The sequence below is a fragment of the Heptranchias perlo genome, chromosome 36, assembly GCF_035084215.1.
Source record: "Heptranchias perlo isolate sHepPer1 chromosome 36, sHepPer1.hap1, whole genome shotgun sequence".
Classification (NCBI taxonomy): Eukaryota; Metazoa; Chordata; class Chondrichthyes; order Hexanchiformes; family Hexanchidae; genus Heptranchias; species Heptranchias perlo.
The window spans coordinates 2,256,129-2,272,158 of record NC_090360.1 but is presented as its reverse complement, the minus strand read 5'-3'; the positions used below and the strand labels follow the sequence as shown (position 1 = coordinate 2,272,158).

At 43.3% G+C, this 16,030-nt stretch overlaps 1 protein-coding gene across 2 annotated transcripts in view; it reads left to right on the top strand.

Annotated features, from left to right (window-relative positions):
- The window catches only part of LOC137303998 (serine-rich coiled-coil domain-containing protein 2-like), a 531,854-nt gene that overhangs the window by 134,338 nt on the left and 381,486 nt on the right, over positions 1-16,030 (top strand). The gene's annotated exons all lie outside the window — the stretch shown is intronic.

The window sequence follows — 16,030 nt, the reverse complement described above, 5'->3', positions numbered from 1 at the left end:
ATCCATCAACCAACATCACTTAATAAAAAAAAGATGATCTGGTCGTTATTACATTTTGTGGGATCTTGCTGTACACGAATTGGCTGCCATATTCCTTACAGTACAACTGCTTATACTTCAAAAGCAATTTATTGGCTGTAAAGCGCTTTGGGATGTGAGGTTGTGAAAGGTGCTATGTAAATGCAAGTTCGTTTTTCTATACCATGAGCTCCAATGCAACAGACATTATTGAAGGGTGCTTTTTTTTAATTTGTTCATGGGATGTGGGCATTGCTGGCGAGGCCAGCATTTATTGCCCATCCCTAATTGCTCTTGAGAAGGTGATGGTGAGCCGCCTTCTTGAACCGCTGCAGTCCGTGTGGTGAAGGTTCTCCCACAGTGCTGTTAGGAAGGGATTTCCAGGATTTTGACCCAGCGACGATGAAGGAACGGCGATATATTTCCAAGTCGGGATGGTGTGTGACTTGAAGGGGAACGTGTTGGTGGTGGTGTTCCCATGTGCTTGCTGCCCTTGTCCTTCTAGATGGTGGAGGTCGCGGGTTTCGGAGTTGCTGTCGAAGAAGCCTTGGCGAGTTGCTGCAGTCATCCTGTGGATGGTACACACTGCAGCCATAGTGCGCCGGTGGTGAAGGGAGTGAATGTTTAGGGTGGTGGATGGGGTGCCAATCAAGCAGGCTGCTTTGTCTTGGATGGTGTCGGGCTTCTTGAGTGTTGTTGGAGCTGCACTCATCCAGGCAAGTGGAGAGTATTCCATCAAACTTCTGACTTGTGCCTTGTAGATGGTGGGAAGGCTTTGGGGAGTCAGGAGGTGAGTCACTCGTCGCAGAACACCCAGCCTCTGACCTGCTCTTGTAGCCACAATATTTATATGGCTGGTCCAGTTAAGTTTCTGATCAATGGTGACCCCCAGGATGTTGATGGTGGGGGATTCGGCGATGGTAATGCTGTTGAATGTCAAGGGGAGGTGGTTAGACTCTCTTTTGTTCGAGATGGCCATTGCCTGGCACTTGTCTGGTGCGAATGTTACTTGCCACTTATCAGCCCAAGCCTGGATGTTGTCCAGGTCTTGCTGCATGCGGGCACGGACTGCTTCATTATCTGAGGGGTTGCGAATGGAACTGAACACTGTGCAATCATCAGCGAACATCCCCATTTCTGACCTTATGATGGAGGGAAAGTCATTGATGAAGCAGCTGAAGATGGCTGAGCCTAGGACACTGCCCTGAGGAACTCCTGCAGCATTGTCCTGGGGCTGAGATGATTGGCCTCCAACAACCACTACCATCTTCCTTTGTGCTAGGTATGACTCCAGCCACTGGAGAGCTTTCCTCCTGATTCCCATTGACTTCAATTTTACTAGGGCTCCTTGGTGCCACACTCGGTCAAATGCTGCCTTGATGTCAAGGGCAGTCACTCTCACCTCACCTCTGGAATTCAGCTCTTTTGTCCATGTTTGGACCAAGGCTGTAATGAGATCTGGAGCCGAGTGGTCCTGGCGGAACCCAAACTGAGCATCGGTGAGCAGGTTATTGGTGAGTAAGTGCCTGTTGATAGCACTGTCGATGATACCTCCCGTCACTTTGCTGATGATTGAGAGTAGACTGATGGGGCAGTAATTGACCGGATTGGATTTGTGGACATACCTGGGCAATTTTCCACATTGTCGGGTAGATGCCAGTGTTGTAGCTGTACTGGAACAGTTTGGCTAGAGGCGCGGCTAGTTCTGGAGCACAAGTCTTCAGCACTGCAGCCAAGATGTTGTTGGGGCCCATAGCCTTGGCTGTATCCAGTGCACTCAGCCGTTTCTTGATATCATGTGGAGTGAATCGAATTGGCTAAAGACTGGCTTCTATGATGATGGGGATATCGGGAGGAGGCCAAGATGGATCATCCACTTGGCACTTCTGGCTGAAGATGATTGCAAACGTTTCAGCCTTGTCTTTTGCACTCACCCAGGACTCTGCCATCATTGAGGGTGGGGATGTTTACAGAGCCTCCTCCTCCCGTTAGTTGTTTAATTGTCCACCACCATTCATGACTGGATGTGGCAGGACTGCAGAGCTTTGATCTGATCTGTTGGTTGTGGAATCGCTTAGCTCTGTCTATAGCATGTTGCTTCTGCTGTTTAGCATGCATGTAGTCCTGAGTTGTAGCTTCACCAGGTTGGCACCTCATTTTTAGGTATGCCTGGTGCTGCTCCTGCATGCTCTTCTACACTCCTCATTGAACCAGGGTTGATCCCCTGGCTTGTTGGTAATGGTAGAGTGAGGAATATGCCGGGCCATGAGGTTACAGATTGTGCTGGAATACAATTCTGATGTTGTTGATGGCCCACAGCACCATAGAGCCATAGAAAAGATACACACAGAAGGGGGCAATTCGGCCCATCGTGTCCACGCCGGCTCGAAGAACAACCAGGCACCCATTCTAATCCTACCTTCCAGTACCCGGTCCGTAACCCTGGAGCTTACAGTACTTTAGGTGCAGGTCCAGGTACTTTTTGAAAGAGTTGAGGGTCTCTGCCTCTACCACCAATTCGGGCAACGAATTCCATATACCCACCACCTTATGGGTAAAAAAGTTTTCCCTCATGTCCCCTCTAATCCTTCCGCCAATCAGCTTAAATCTATGTCCTCTAGCTCTTGAACTCTCCGCTAGGGGAAACAGGTACTTCCTGTCTACTCTATCTGGGCCCCTCATAATTTTGTACACCCCAATCAAGTCTCCCCTTAGCCCCCTCTGCTCCAAGGAAAACAACCCCAGCCTATCCAATCTCTCCTCGGAGCTGCAATTTTCAAGTCCTGGCAACATTCTTGTAAATGTTCTCTGCACTTTCTCCAGAGCAATTACGTCCTTCCTGTAATGTGGTGACCAGAACTGCGCACAACACTCCAGCTGTGGCCTTATCAGCGTTTTATACAGTTCCATCATTACATCCCTGCTTTTGTATTCTATACCTCGGCTAATAACGGAGAGCATTCCGTATGCCTTCTTCACAACTTTATTTATCTGTACTGCCACATTCAGGGACCTGTGCACATGCACCCCAAGGTCTCTCACTTCCTCTACCCCTCTTAATATATTCCTGTTTATTGCATATTCCCTTTTACTGTTTGCCCTCCCTCAGTGCATTACCTCACAGTTCTCCGGGTTGAACTCCATTTGCCACTTTTCCGCCCACTCCACCAACCCATTGATATCATCTTGGAGTCTACGGCTATCCTCTTCACTATCAACTACATGGCTAATTTTTGTGTCGTCTGCAAATTTGCCAATCATGCCCCCTACATTCAAGTCCAAATCATCAATATATACCACAAACAGCAAGGGACCCAACACTGAGCCTTGTGGCACACCACTGGAAACGGATTTCCATTCACAAAGACATCCATCGACTTTTACCCTTTGTTTCCTTTTACTGAGCAAATTTTGGATCCAGTTCACCACATTTCCCTGTATCCCATGGGCTTTTACCTTTCTGACCAGTCTGCCATGTGGAACCTTGTCAAATGCCTTACTAAAATCCATGCAGACAACATCCACTGCACTACCCTCATCAATTGTCCTTGTCACTGCCTCAAAGAATTTAATCAGATTTGTAAGGTATGACCTTCCCTGAACAAATCCATGCTGACTATCCCTGATTTAAACCATGCCTTTCCAAGTGACAGTTTATCCTATCTCTCAGTATTGATTCTAATAGTTTGCCCACCACCGAGGTATCTATTATTGTTCGGCCTTTCCCTCGTACCCTTTTTAAACAATGGTATTATGTTTGCAGTCTACCAGTCCTCTGGTACCTCCCCTGTATCTAGTGAGGATTGGAAAATGATCCTCAGAGCATCTGCTATTTCTCTCCTGGCTTCCTTCAATAGCCTAGGAAACAATCCATCTGGCCCTGGTGACTCAACAACTTTCAAGGATTCCAGTCTCTCTCGTACCTCCTCTCTCGTTATGTTTACCTTATCCAATATTTCACACCTCTCTTTAACTTTTACGTCCGGATCATCCCTTTCCTTTGTGAATACGGAGACAAAATATTCATTTAAAGCCCTACCCACATACTCTGCTTCTACACACAAGTTACCCTTATCATCCCTGATAGGTCCCACCTTTTCCTTAGCTATCCTCTTGTCCTTAATGTACTGATAAAACATCTTTGGATTTTCTTTAATCTTACGAGCTAATATTTTTTCATGCCCTCTCTTTGCTTTCCTTATTTCCTTTTTTACGTCATCCCTGTACTTTCTATAGTCCTCTAGGCTTTCTGCAGTATTTAGTTTTTTGTGAAAAGTCATAAGCTTTCTTTTTCTGCTTTATCTTGCCCCGTATACTTCTAGACAACCAGGTGGCTCCAGATTTGGCAGTGCCACCCTTTTTTTTTGAGGGGATGTGTCTGCATTGTACCCATAGAATTTCACTTTTTAGTGCCTCCCACTGATTTCTCCTCAAGTAGTTGTGTCCAGTCCACTTCTGCCAAATCAACTCTTAGTTCTGTAAAATTTGCCTTCCCCAATTTAAAACGTTTACTCCTGATTTAACTCTGTCCTTTTCCATAATAATGCTAAAACTAACTGAATTGTGGTCACTATCCCCAATATGGTCACCCACTGTCACTTCACCCACTTGCCCATCTTCATTTCCCAGGACTAAATCTAGAATTGCATCCCCTCTTGTTGGGCTTGTCATGTACTGGCTAAAAAAAGTTCTCCTGGACATCAATCAAGAATTTTGGGCCCTCTATGCCCCTCACACTGTTTGAACCCCAGTTGATGTTAGGGTAGTTTAAGTCCCCTACTATAATAGCCCTCTTATTTTTGTACTCAGAAATTTGCCTACATATTTGTTCTTCTATCTCCCTTTCACTATTCAGGGGTCTATAGTACACTCCTAGTGGTGTGACTGCCCCTTTTTTTATTTCTTAGCTCAACCCATATGGCCTCGATTGATGATCCATTTAGCATATCATCCCTTCTTACAACTGTAATTGATTCTTTAACCAATAATGCTACCCCTCCTCCTTTTTTGTCACCCACTCTATCCTGCCTAAAAACTATATATCCAGGGATATTGAGCTGCCAATTATGCCCCTCTTTAAGCCAGGTTTCCGTTCTAGCAATTATATCATGCTGCCATGTGTCTATCTGTGCCCTTAGCTCATCTGCTTTGTTTGTAATACTCCTTGCATTGATGTATATACCCTTTAACCCCGTCAAATTCCTATGTTGAACACTATTTAACCTTTGCTTCTTTTGCCTTTCTGAGTCGCTAACGACGTCACTAACTGCTTTTCTATTTCCCGTTTCCTGGTCTGAATTTGTCCTATCTGTACCTGCCCTTTGGTTCCCATCCCCCTGCCATACTAGTTTAAACCCTCCCCAACAGAACTAGCAAATGCCCTCACGAGGATATTAGTCCCGGTTCTGCTTGGGTGCAACCCGTCCAGCTTGTACAGGTCCCGCCTTTCCCATAATCGGTCCCAATGCCTTAGGAATTTTAACCCCTCCCTCCTACACCATCTCTCAAGCCACACATTCATCTGGTCTATTCTCCTATTTCTGCTCTCCCTAGCATGTGGCACTGGGAGTAATCCTGAGATTACTACCTTCGAGGTCCTGCTTTTTAATTTATTGCCTAACTCCCTATATTCTGCTTGCAGGACCTCATCCATTTTTTTTACCGATGTCGTTGGTAGCGATATGGACCACGACCTCTGGCTGTTCACCCTCCCCCTTCAGAATGTCCTGCACCTCATGGATGCCCAGTTTTGAGCTGCTAGATCTGTTCTGAATCTATCCCATTTAGCACGGTGATAGTGCCACACATCACGTTGGATGGTGTCCTCAGTGCTAAGACGGGACTTCGTCTCCATGAGGACTGTGCGGTGGTCACTCCTACCAATACTGTCATGGACAGATGCATCTGCGACAGGTAGATTGCTGAGGACGAGGTCAAGTAGGTTTTTCCCTCATGTTGGTTATCTCACCACCTGCCGCAGGCCCAGTCTGGCAGCTATGTCCTTCAGGACTCGGCCAGTTCGGTCAGTAGTGGTGCTACCAAGCCACTCTTGGTGATGGACATTGAAGTCCCCGACCCAGAGTACAATCTGTGCCCTTGCTACCCTCAGTGGTGTTCAACATGGAAGAGGACTGATTCATCAGCTGAGGGTGGACAGCAGGTGGTAATCAGTAGGAGGTTTCCTTGTCCATGTTTGACCTGATGCCATGAGATTTCATGGGGTCTGGAGTCAATGCTGACGACTCCCAGGGACACTCCCTCCTGGCTGTATATCACCGTACCGCCACCTCTGGTCGGTTTGTCCTGCCGGTGGGACGGGACATACCCAGGGTTGGTGATGGAAGAGTCTGGGACGTTGGCTGAAAGGTATGATTCTGTGAGTATGACTATGTCAGGCTGTTGCTTGACTAGTCTGTGGGACAGCTCTCCCAATTTTGGCTCAAGTCCCCAGATGTTAGTGAGGAGGACTTTGCAGGGTTGACTGGGGTTTGTTTGCCTTCGTTGTGTCCGGTGCCTAGTGGTCCGTCCGGTTTTGTTCTTGTGACCTTTTTTAGCAAGATTGTAGAATGAGTGGCTTGCTCGGCCATTTCAGAGGGCAATTAAGAATCAACCATATTGCTGTGGGTCTGGAGTCACATATAGGCCAGATGGGTAAGGACGGCAGGTTTCCTTCGCTAAAGGACATTAGTGAACCAGATGGGTTTTTACCACAATCCGGTAGTTTCATGGCCACCATTACTGATACTAGTATTTTAATTCCAGATTTTATTTAATTAATTGAATTAAAATTCCCAGCTGCCGTGGCAGGATTTGAACTCATGATTCCAGATTATTAGTCCAGGCCTCTGGATTACTAGTCCAGTAACAACCACTATACTACCGTACCCTCCTAAATAGAGAAGCCATGAGAAATGCCCAATGTAACAGCGTCCACTCTAAGACTGATAAAGTGCCCAGCTCCCTCACTAGAGAATGTAAACACTCATTTCGGATCATTGGAATTTCTAGATGAAGAAAGACCACGGTCCATTTAGTTTGCTTTCTACCATCCTGGTAGTCATATGATGACTAATCATGGCAATCAATCTATTAATTAGTCTACAACGGACCCAGACATGAGGCGAGGAAACCCCCCAATGAAGGACAGCTTTGAGAACCATAGGTCCAAAGTCACCTGTTCCTCCCATGCATGCTACACTTAGCATATGTTATGTCTCAAATTACTCATATTATTTTCTGAAAGACATCTATCTAATTTGCATTTGAATCAATTCTGTTGGCTTCCATCGTCTCCCTTGGGAGCCTGTTCCATACCACTCGCTCACTGAAATCCTGTTTCTGCAGATTAGTTTTGAATTTAATCCCTTTCAAGTGCAGGCCGTGTACTCTGGTTCTACTGTTCTGGAGAAGGCGAAACAGCTTATCATGGTCTACATTATCTTGTCATTTAGAATCCTAAAAACAGCAATCATATCTCTCAACCTTCTCCAGTGATAACATGTCCAATTTACATAATCGCTCATCGTAATCCAATCTCTCCATCCCCTCAATCATTCTGGTTGCTCTCTTCTGTATCCTCTCAATAGCTGCAATATCCTTTTTGTGCTGTGGCGACCAGAACTGTACGCAGTATTCTAAGTGCAGTTGCACCAATGATTTATAAAGCAATATGATTACCTCACTATTTGGGCACAATATTGACCGTTTAATATATCCCAACATCTGATTTGCTTTACTCACTGCCACTTGGCATTATTGCAATAGCTTCAATTTATTGTCAATCAGGACAGATCTCTTTCAATTTCCATGCACATTATTTTCTTTCCATTTAAATAATAGTCCCTTCCTGAATTCTTTAGTCCCCATGTGAAGCACTTTGCATTTCTCTGCATTGAATTCGACTCTCTGCCCAATTCCCAAGTATATCCAAATCATCCTGTAGCTTGTCCTGTTGTTCCTTGAGTATAGATAATTAAATGGTGATGTAATTGAGGTGTTTAAGATGATTAAGGAATTGACGGGGTAGATGGAGAGAAACTATTCCCTCTGGTGGGGGAAGTCCATAACAAGAGGGCATAACCTTAAAATTAGAGCTTGGCTGTTTAGGGGTGATGTCAGGAAGCACTTCATCACAGGGTAGTGGAAATCTTTCCCCCAAAAGTTGTTGAGGCTGGGGGTCAATTGAAAATTTCAAAATTGAGATCAACGGATTTACGGAACCAAGACAGTAGATGGAGTTAAGATACAGATCAGCCATGATCTAATTGAATAGCGGAACTGGCTCGAGGGGCTGAATGGCCTGTTCCAATGTTCCTCTTACCCATTTTGTAGATATAGCACTGACTATAGGTTGCATGGTCATTTCTTTTTCTAGTCCATTTCCTCCTCCTAAGTCAAAAGCTTCCATAAAAATTGTTATGAAAAATGACCATGGAGCGGGATCCAAAACTGCTGTAATAGCTAAGCTGAACAGAATGCACTGTTTTCTTAAAACTTCACCGTGAAAGATCAAAGTTTTAAAATACCATAAAAGCTCATGACCTTGAAGGAAGCATTAAAGATTGAAAAGCTTTTTGTGTCTGTTTATTGCCAAAGCTGGCTGCAGATCAAAAGCATGCAGGCAAATTATATTATATATTTATATATAAAAGATATTACATGCTAAAATTCATCTTTGGGCAAACAGCAGACTTGCCAGATGAGAGTTTTTATGAAGAATGAAGGTAAAAAGATTCAGTGCCATTTATGTGTATAATGTTGTGAAAAGTACTCTTTCCACATATCAATGAGAAAATAATAGTGCGATAGACAACCTTAACTTTGTGTACAAACTTGTGCAATGATCCCTAAAAGATTGAGTTAAGGCACTCAGCTTTGGGGACTGGTATTTCAGACTTCACGATTGGTAACTACCAAAGAGCAAACTCTGTCCAGGAACATTATTTGAAGAGAAAGTAATTAAACTTTGTTTATACAAACATTCTTTACCTGTGTGATGCATGCCCACAATTAATTAAGCAGAGATCCCCTGAGAGTAAGTTGCAAGATCAGCACCAGCTGAGAGGTTACTATACTTCACAAGCACTTGTTTACCGCTATGGTTTAAGTGGCATTGTATGTAATGCATCAGTAAGAAAGAACTTGCATTTATGTAGAGTGTCTTCTAAGTCCTTAGGATCTGCCAAAGCACTTTACAGCTAACAAATTAGTTTTAAAGTGTAGTCACCATTATTTTGTAGGTAAATCTCGGAGCCTATTTGCATACAAATCAAGATCCCACAATCAGCAATTAAATATTAATTTATTTTGGTGGGCTAAATGTTGGCCAGGAAACCAGGAGAACTCACCTGCTCCTCTTCAAATAGTGCCGTAGGATCTTTAACATCCTCCCAGCCTTGGTTCAATGCCTCAACTGACAGAAGGTACTTCCAACAAAGGAGCACTCCCTCAGCACTGCATTGGGGTGTCATCCTAGATTATGTGCTGAAGCCCTGGAGTGGGGTTTCAACCCACCAGCTTTTGAATCAGAGTGCTACCTCTGAGCAAAAGCTGACTACACATCAATAAACGCTTCTTTATTCCTGTTTGTATTCAAACATTCATAAGAACATAAGAAATAGGAGCAGGAGCAGGCCAAACGGCCCCTCGAGCCTGCACTGCCATTCAATAAGATCATGGCTGATCTTCGACCTCAACTCCACTTTCCCACCCGACCACAATATCCATTGATTCCCATAGAGTCCAGAAATCTACCGATCACAGTCTTGAACGTACTGAACAACTGAGCATCCACAGCCCTTTGGGGTAGAGAATTCCAAAGATTCACAATCCTTGAGTGAAGAAATTCCTCCTCATCTCAGTCTTAAATGTCCGACCCCTTATCCTAAGACTATACCCCCTGGTTCTAGACTCTCCAGCCAGGGGAAACAGCCTCTCAGCATCTACCCTGTCAAGCTCCCTTAGAATCGTATATGTTTCTATGAGATCACCTCTCATTCTTCTAAACTCCAGAGAATATAGGCCCATTTTACTCAATCTCTCCTCATAGGACAGCCCTCTCATCCCAGGAATCAATCTAGTGAACCTTCGTTGCACTACCTCCAAGGCAAATATATCCTTCCTTAGATAAGGAGACCAAAACTGTGCCGAGTACTCCAAAGCCCTGTACAATTGCAGCAAGACTTCCTTACTCATGTACTCCAACCCCCTTGCAATAAAGGCCAACATGCCATTTGCCGTCCTAATTGTTTGCTGTACCTGCATGCTAACTTTCTGTGTTTCTTGTACGAGGACACACAGATCTGTCTACACACCAACATTTAATAGATTCTCACCATTTAAAAAATATTCTGCTTTTCTATTCTTCCTACTAAAACGAATAACCTCACATTTCCCCACATTATACTCCATTTGCCACCACCTTGCCCACTCACTTAACCTGTCTATATCACTTTGCAGACTCTGTGTCTTCCTCATAGCTTACTTTCCCACCTAGCTTTGTATCATCAGCAAACTTGGATACATTACACTCGTTCCCTTCATCTAAGTCATTAATATAGATTGTAAATATTTTGTAAATATAGTGTGCATAAAGGAATTACTTAGTTTGAACTTCTTTGGGCAGGAATAAAAATCAGTAAAATGATCCTTACACAGTACTTACAGATTTTTGAGGTAGAATATTAGCTGTCCTTGGGTTGTGTTGTAAAGATTATCAAACTAGGGTAAATGATGTGGAGATGCCGGTGATGGACTGGGGTTGACAATTGTAAACAATTTTACAACACCAAGTTATAGTCCACCAAATTTATTTTAAATTCCACAAGCTTTCGGAGGCTTCCTCCTTCCTCAGGTGAATCGTGTCGAAATGACATTTTCGAATCCTTTGCATTTGAAAATCACAGAACAATGCCTGGTGATTACTGCCCGTTGCCAAGGCAATCACAGTGAGCAGACAGAAAGGTGTCACCTAAAAGGCCACCGAATATACAAACCCCCCAAAAAAGAGAGAGAGAGAGAGAAGGAAGACAGTCAATGACCCGTTATATTAAAAACAGATAACATTTGTTCGCTGGTGGGGTTACGTGTAGTGTGACATGAACCCAAGATCCCGGTTGAGGCCGTCCTCATGGGTGCGGAACCTCCACTACTCGCCTTTAAACAGCCACCCAACCTCAAACAAACCATCGTTCGCAGCAAATTACCCAGCTTTCAGGAGAACAGCGTCCACGACACCACACAACCCTGCCACGGTAACCTCTGCGAGACATGCCAGATCATCGACACAGATACCACCATCACATGAGAGGACACCACCCACCAGGTGCACGGTTCATACTCCTGTGACTCGGCCAACGTTGTCTACCTCATACCCCAGGAAAGGATGCCCCAGAGCATGGTACATTGGCGAGACCATGCAGACGCTGCGACAACGGATGAACGGACACCGCACAACAATTGCCAAACAGGAGGGTTCTCTCCCTGTCGGGGAACACTTCAGTCGTCATGGACATTCAGCCACCGACCTTCGGGTAAGCATACTCCAAGGCGGCCTTCGAGACACACGACAATGCAAATTGTTGAGCAGAAATTGATAGCTAAGTTCCGCACCCATGAGGACGGCCTCAACCGGGATCTTGGGTTCATGTCACACTACACGTAACCCCACCAGCGAACAAATGTTATCTGTTTTTAATATAAATGGTCATTGACTGTCTTCCTTCTCTCTCTCTTTTTTGGGGGGTTTGTATATTCGGTGGCCTTTTAGGTGACACCTTTCTGTCTGCTCACTGTGATTGCCTTGGCAACGGGCAGTAATCACCAGGCATTGTTCTGTGATTTTCAAATGCAAAGGATTCGAAAATGTCATTTCGACACGATTCACCTGAGGAAGGAGGAAGCCTCCGAAAGCTTGTGGAATTTAAAATAAATTTGTTGGACTATAACTTGGTAGGGTAAATGAGGTCATCATTTGAGGTCACGGCTGGGGGGGCCACTACTTGATTTACAGCATCTGAACTCTTGGGATGTGAAACTCTTCTTAGGCTGGAGTGCAAAATGGGCCGTAGCCAATCAGTTGCCTATTATACATCCTACCCAATTTTTCTTTCCATTGACTTCAATGTCCGTGCTCTTGCCAAAGTTAAATTTCACCCTCTTAGTCTTTTCAATTTGATAGTGTGCACTGTGGACACCTCGGTTTTTCAATAATAAATTTAAGGTATGCTTTTATGATTTTTTCACTACCTATTTACTGGGAGCTACAAACCCTCAATAGCATACAAGCAGAACCGCAGTTTATAGCTAAGAAGCGGTAAAGTTAATTTTCGAGGCCCTTTGTGAAATCAAATCACTTTCACTCTTGGGTCCAAAAGTAAGTTTGAGTGGGTGTGCCAGTCAATGCAGGAATTACTATTGGTATTTTTTTCCAACATGCAGAAAATGTGTTATTTCTATTATCAATCAGAATGCTCCCACAAGGCAGGATGGGAATTAACTTGCAGAAGGAGAGTTTCAACATGCAGGATGACTTAGGGAAGAGGAGAGCTCAACTTAATTTCATAGACTTGAAGCTAGTTCTTTTATTTGTCAAATTCAGTGTTGAACTCCACATCTGCAAGATGGCCTTAGCACTTCAAAACCAATTTTAGGTTGTGTTTTTGTGCAATCAATAAAAATGTATAGCTATATGACATCGAGGAAATGAAGCATGGCTGGAACAGATGGCTTTCAGTAACCATTTCAATGCAATTATTTAACTAAAAAACAATTGTCTCTTTATAGGGCAGCTTGGTAGCGATGGCAATAGTGTATTGGACTCCCCAAATATCAACCTTGTGCTCTCTTCTGAAATATCCTTTCCTCAGTGTTTGTTTTGCAGTTGTTGGATAGATCACTGGAAGAGGCAACTCACAATTAGTAGAGAACTCTCTCCGGAATGGAAGGGCTAGCTAGCAGAACTGGTCTTACCGCACAGAACCAATCAGTGAACCGTAGAGTAACGTTCGACCTATGTGGAGAACGTGGTGAAATAAGAGAAGTCCTTCCTTCCAGAAGGAGGGGTCACAGTCTCAGGATATGGGGTAGGACATTTAGGACTGAGATGAGGAGAAATTTCTTCACTCAGAGGGTGGTGAACCTGTGGAATTCTCTACCACAGAAGGCTGTGGAGGCCAAGTCACTGAATATATTTAAGAAGGAGATAGATAGATTTCTAGACACAAAAGACATCGAGGGGTATGGGGAGAGAGCAGGAATATGGTATTGAGATAGAGGATCAGCCATGATCATATTGAATGGCAGAACAGGCTCGAAGGGCCGAATGGCCTACTCCTCCTATTTTCTATGTTTCTGTGTTTGCGGTTTCTTCTATTAAAGTGCTGTTCAGACAAGACATTACAGTTCTGTACCTTTTACAAGGTTCATCATGGAAATTTTTGCTAATAGTAAATTGTACCCTTTAGAGGAAGAAACACACCATAGCTTTTGTGGTCTGAGGAGTATCCCTTGCGGAATAAAATGAGAAGATTTGCGTTTATATACAGTGGTGAAATGGTCCAGTGTCTATGTACAATAAATTTCTTTGAAGCTAATTACTTAGGTAAACAGAGCAGCCATTCTGCACACAGCAAGATCCCCCCAACAGCATTGAGATGAATAACCAGTTAGTCTTATGTAGGTGGTGTTGGTTGATGGAGCAATGTTAGCTCAGACATTAGGAAAACTCTCTGCTTCTCTTCAAACACTGCTGTGGGGGCCTTGGCTTAGCGTCTCTACCAATGAACAGATAAAAATCTGTTGAGTTTAGATAGAAGTCTGTGGATTGAAGATTTCTGTATTTCCCTGACCAAGATACCTTAGAGGCAGCCGTCGTCCTTTCTTGGAGCTGCTAAGTTGATCCTGAAGAAACTGTAATGAATTAACATTTGTGTATATTATTTTGATTAGATATTTTCAGTTGCACTGGTAGCAATCTAGAAAATTACATTTTCTGTCCATAGGTTTACAGTGTGAAAAATATAATTGAGTACAAAATACTCCTCATGTTGATTTTTAAAAAAATGTATTCATTACTTAGTACTGACAGCACTTCTGTTCTACCAAAATATACTAAGCAGGTACAAAAGTTAGTTTTCTTGAGGGAATGATGCTTGGGAACAATTTGACTCCACGCAACTTACTCCTATGCAGCGATCTTTTAATTAAATGACAAAATCCTCACCTGAACCATTTCAATTAATGCTTTGTCTGAACTCCCAGTTGCTTCTAAAAGTGATGGACTGTAAGATATGAACAATTTGGCCTGCCCTGAGGAGACGAGAAAAGTTGAAAAAAATCCTTTTCATTCCAGGTGGCTTTGCATACATACAAAACTAGCAACAGCTTCAAAAAAGCCAATATTACACCAAATAAAGCTGACTGCTCATAAACAGGCCTCAGCATAGGCTTTGTGACAATTCAAGACAAGTAGGTACACTCAAAGCGCTATAGGACATGGGATTTTCACAACTTAAGCTATAGGCGTACCCAGCACTCCATTATTTTTTAGGGTTAGAAACCTAAATACATTAAAGTGCAGTTGGCATGAGTGGTGGATTCAGAAATTTCTGAAAGAAGACTTGACTTCTGAAAGGAGCTGAGAGTGCTAAAAATGCAAGGTTTATTTTTGGGAAGGGGAGGGCAATACAAACACTTAAAATATACTTAAATAGAAAAATACATTTAACCATTTCACATTGTCCTGTCTTCCCTTTGAGTGTCAGCTTGGTTCATTTGGTAGCACTTTTGCCTGTGATGCTGAAGATTGTGGATTCAAGCCTCATTCCAGAATTTGAGCACACAATCTAGACCTAGACCTAAGCTGACAGTCCAGTGCAGTACTGAGGGAGTGTCAGATGTCCTATACTTGAGATGAGATGTTAAATCGAATCCTGCTTGCCGGTTCTGCTAGTTTGGGTTGACGTTAAAGATCCCATGGCACTATTCCAAAAAAAAAAGCAAGGATCTCTCAGCCAACATCATCAAAAACAGAATAACTGGCCATTCATCACATTGCTGTTTGTGCAGAATGGCTGCCACATTCTCCTACATAAAAGCAATCACTGCAGTCCAAAGTAATTCAATATATGTAAAGTGCTTTGTAGATGTTTCTGAGAGGCGTGATAAGGTGCTTTATAAATGCAATTTCCTTTTTTATTTCGTCTCTTCTATTTTGATTTAACTCCTGTATTACTATGTAATTAAACCTATTCTGTGCTTCAAGAGACAGTTTAAAGCTACTATTTGCCTCTGTCTTCCCTGCTTGTTGCCCAATGTCTTTGGAAAAGGGAACCAAACTGAAAAAGAAACCGCTTCAGCCACTTTTTCAGCCATTCATTGGCTGACAGTCTCAAGATTGATGTGATCGTAACACAGCATTTCTTATTCAAACAGAGGCTTTCGAAGAAGATAAAGGTCCATGTAATTAATGTTAAAGTTGCTAGCTAGATTACAGTAAAACGGGAGGTCACAAAACGGGAAGGTCCTGGAGCCAGGAACTAGTGGAGCTCCATGGGGGATCTGTTCTGGTCATCTACTGTTACACGATACCTAAATAATATGCAAAAGGGTACGTTTTAATGTAACATAACGGGCTAGATTTTGCTGTCAAAATAATGGTGAGGCTAATGACGCTCATCGATATTTATGTGTAAATGGTACAGCAACTTCAGGCGAGGAGCAGATATGTGTTTAAAAGCCAATATCCAAAAGTTGCTGTCCAAGTTGCGCTGCTCTGCCATTGGCTTCACGAAAACGGCATCTTGTTGTCTGCCTCACCATTGACTTGCATTGAATGTCGTGAAGTTCCTGTATTTATGCGCGGTAGATACGAACTAAACTCGCCACAAAAAGTTTAGTCTTGTCATTTCAAGTGTAAGTACCCTTTTAACGACGTTTTAAGTGTTAATTACTGCCAGTCAACTTCTCTGGCACTGAAAATTAGTGTGGCGTTTCATTCCTTCAGGTATTAATT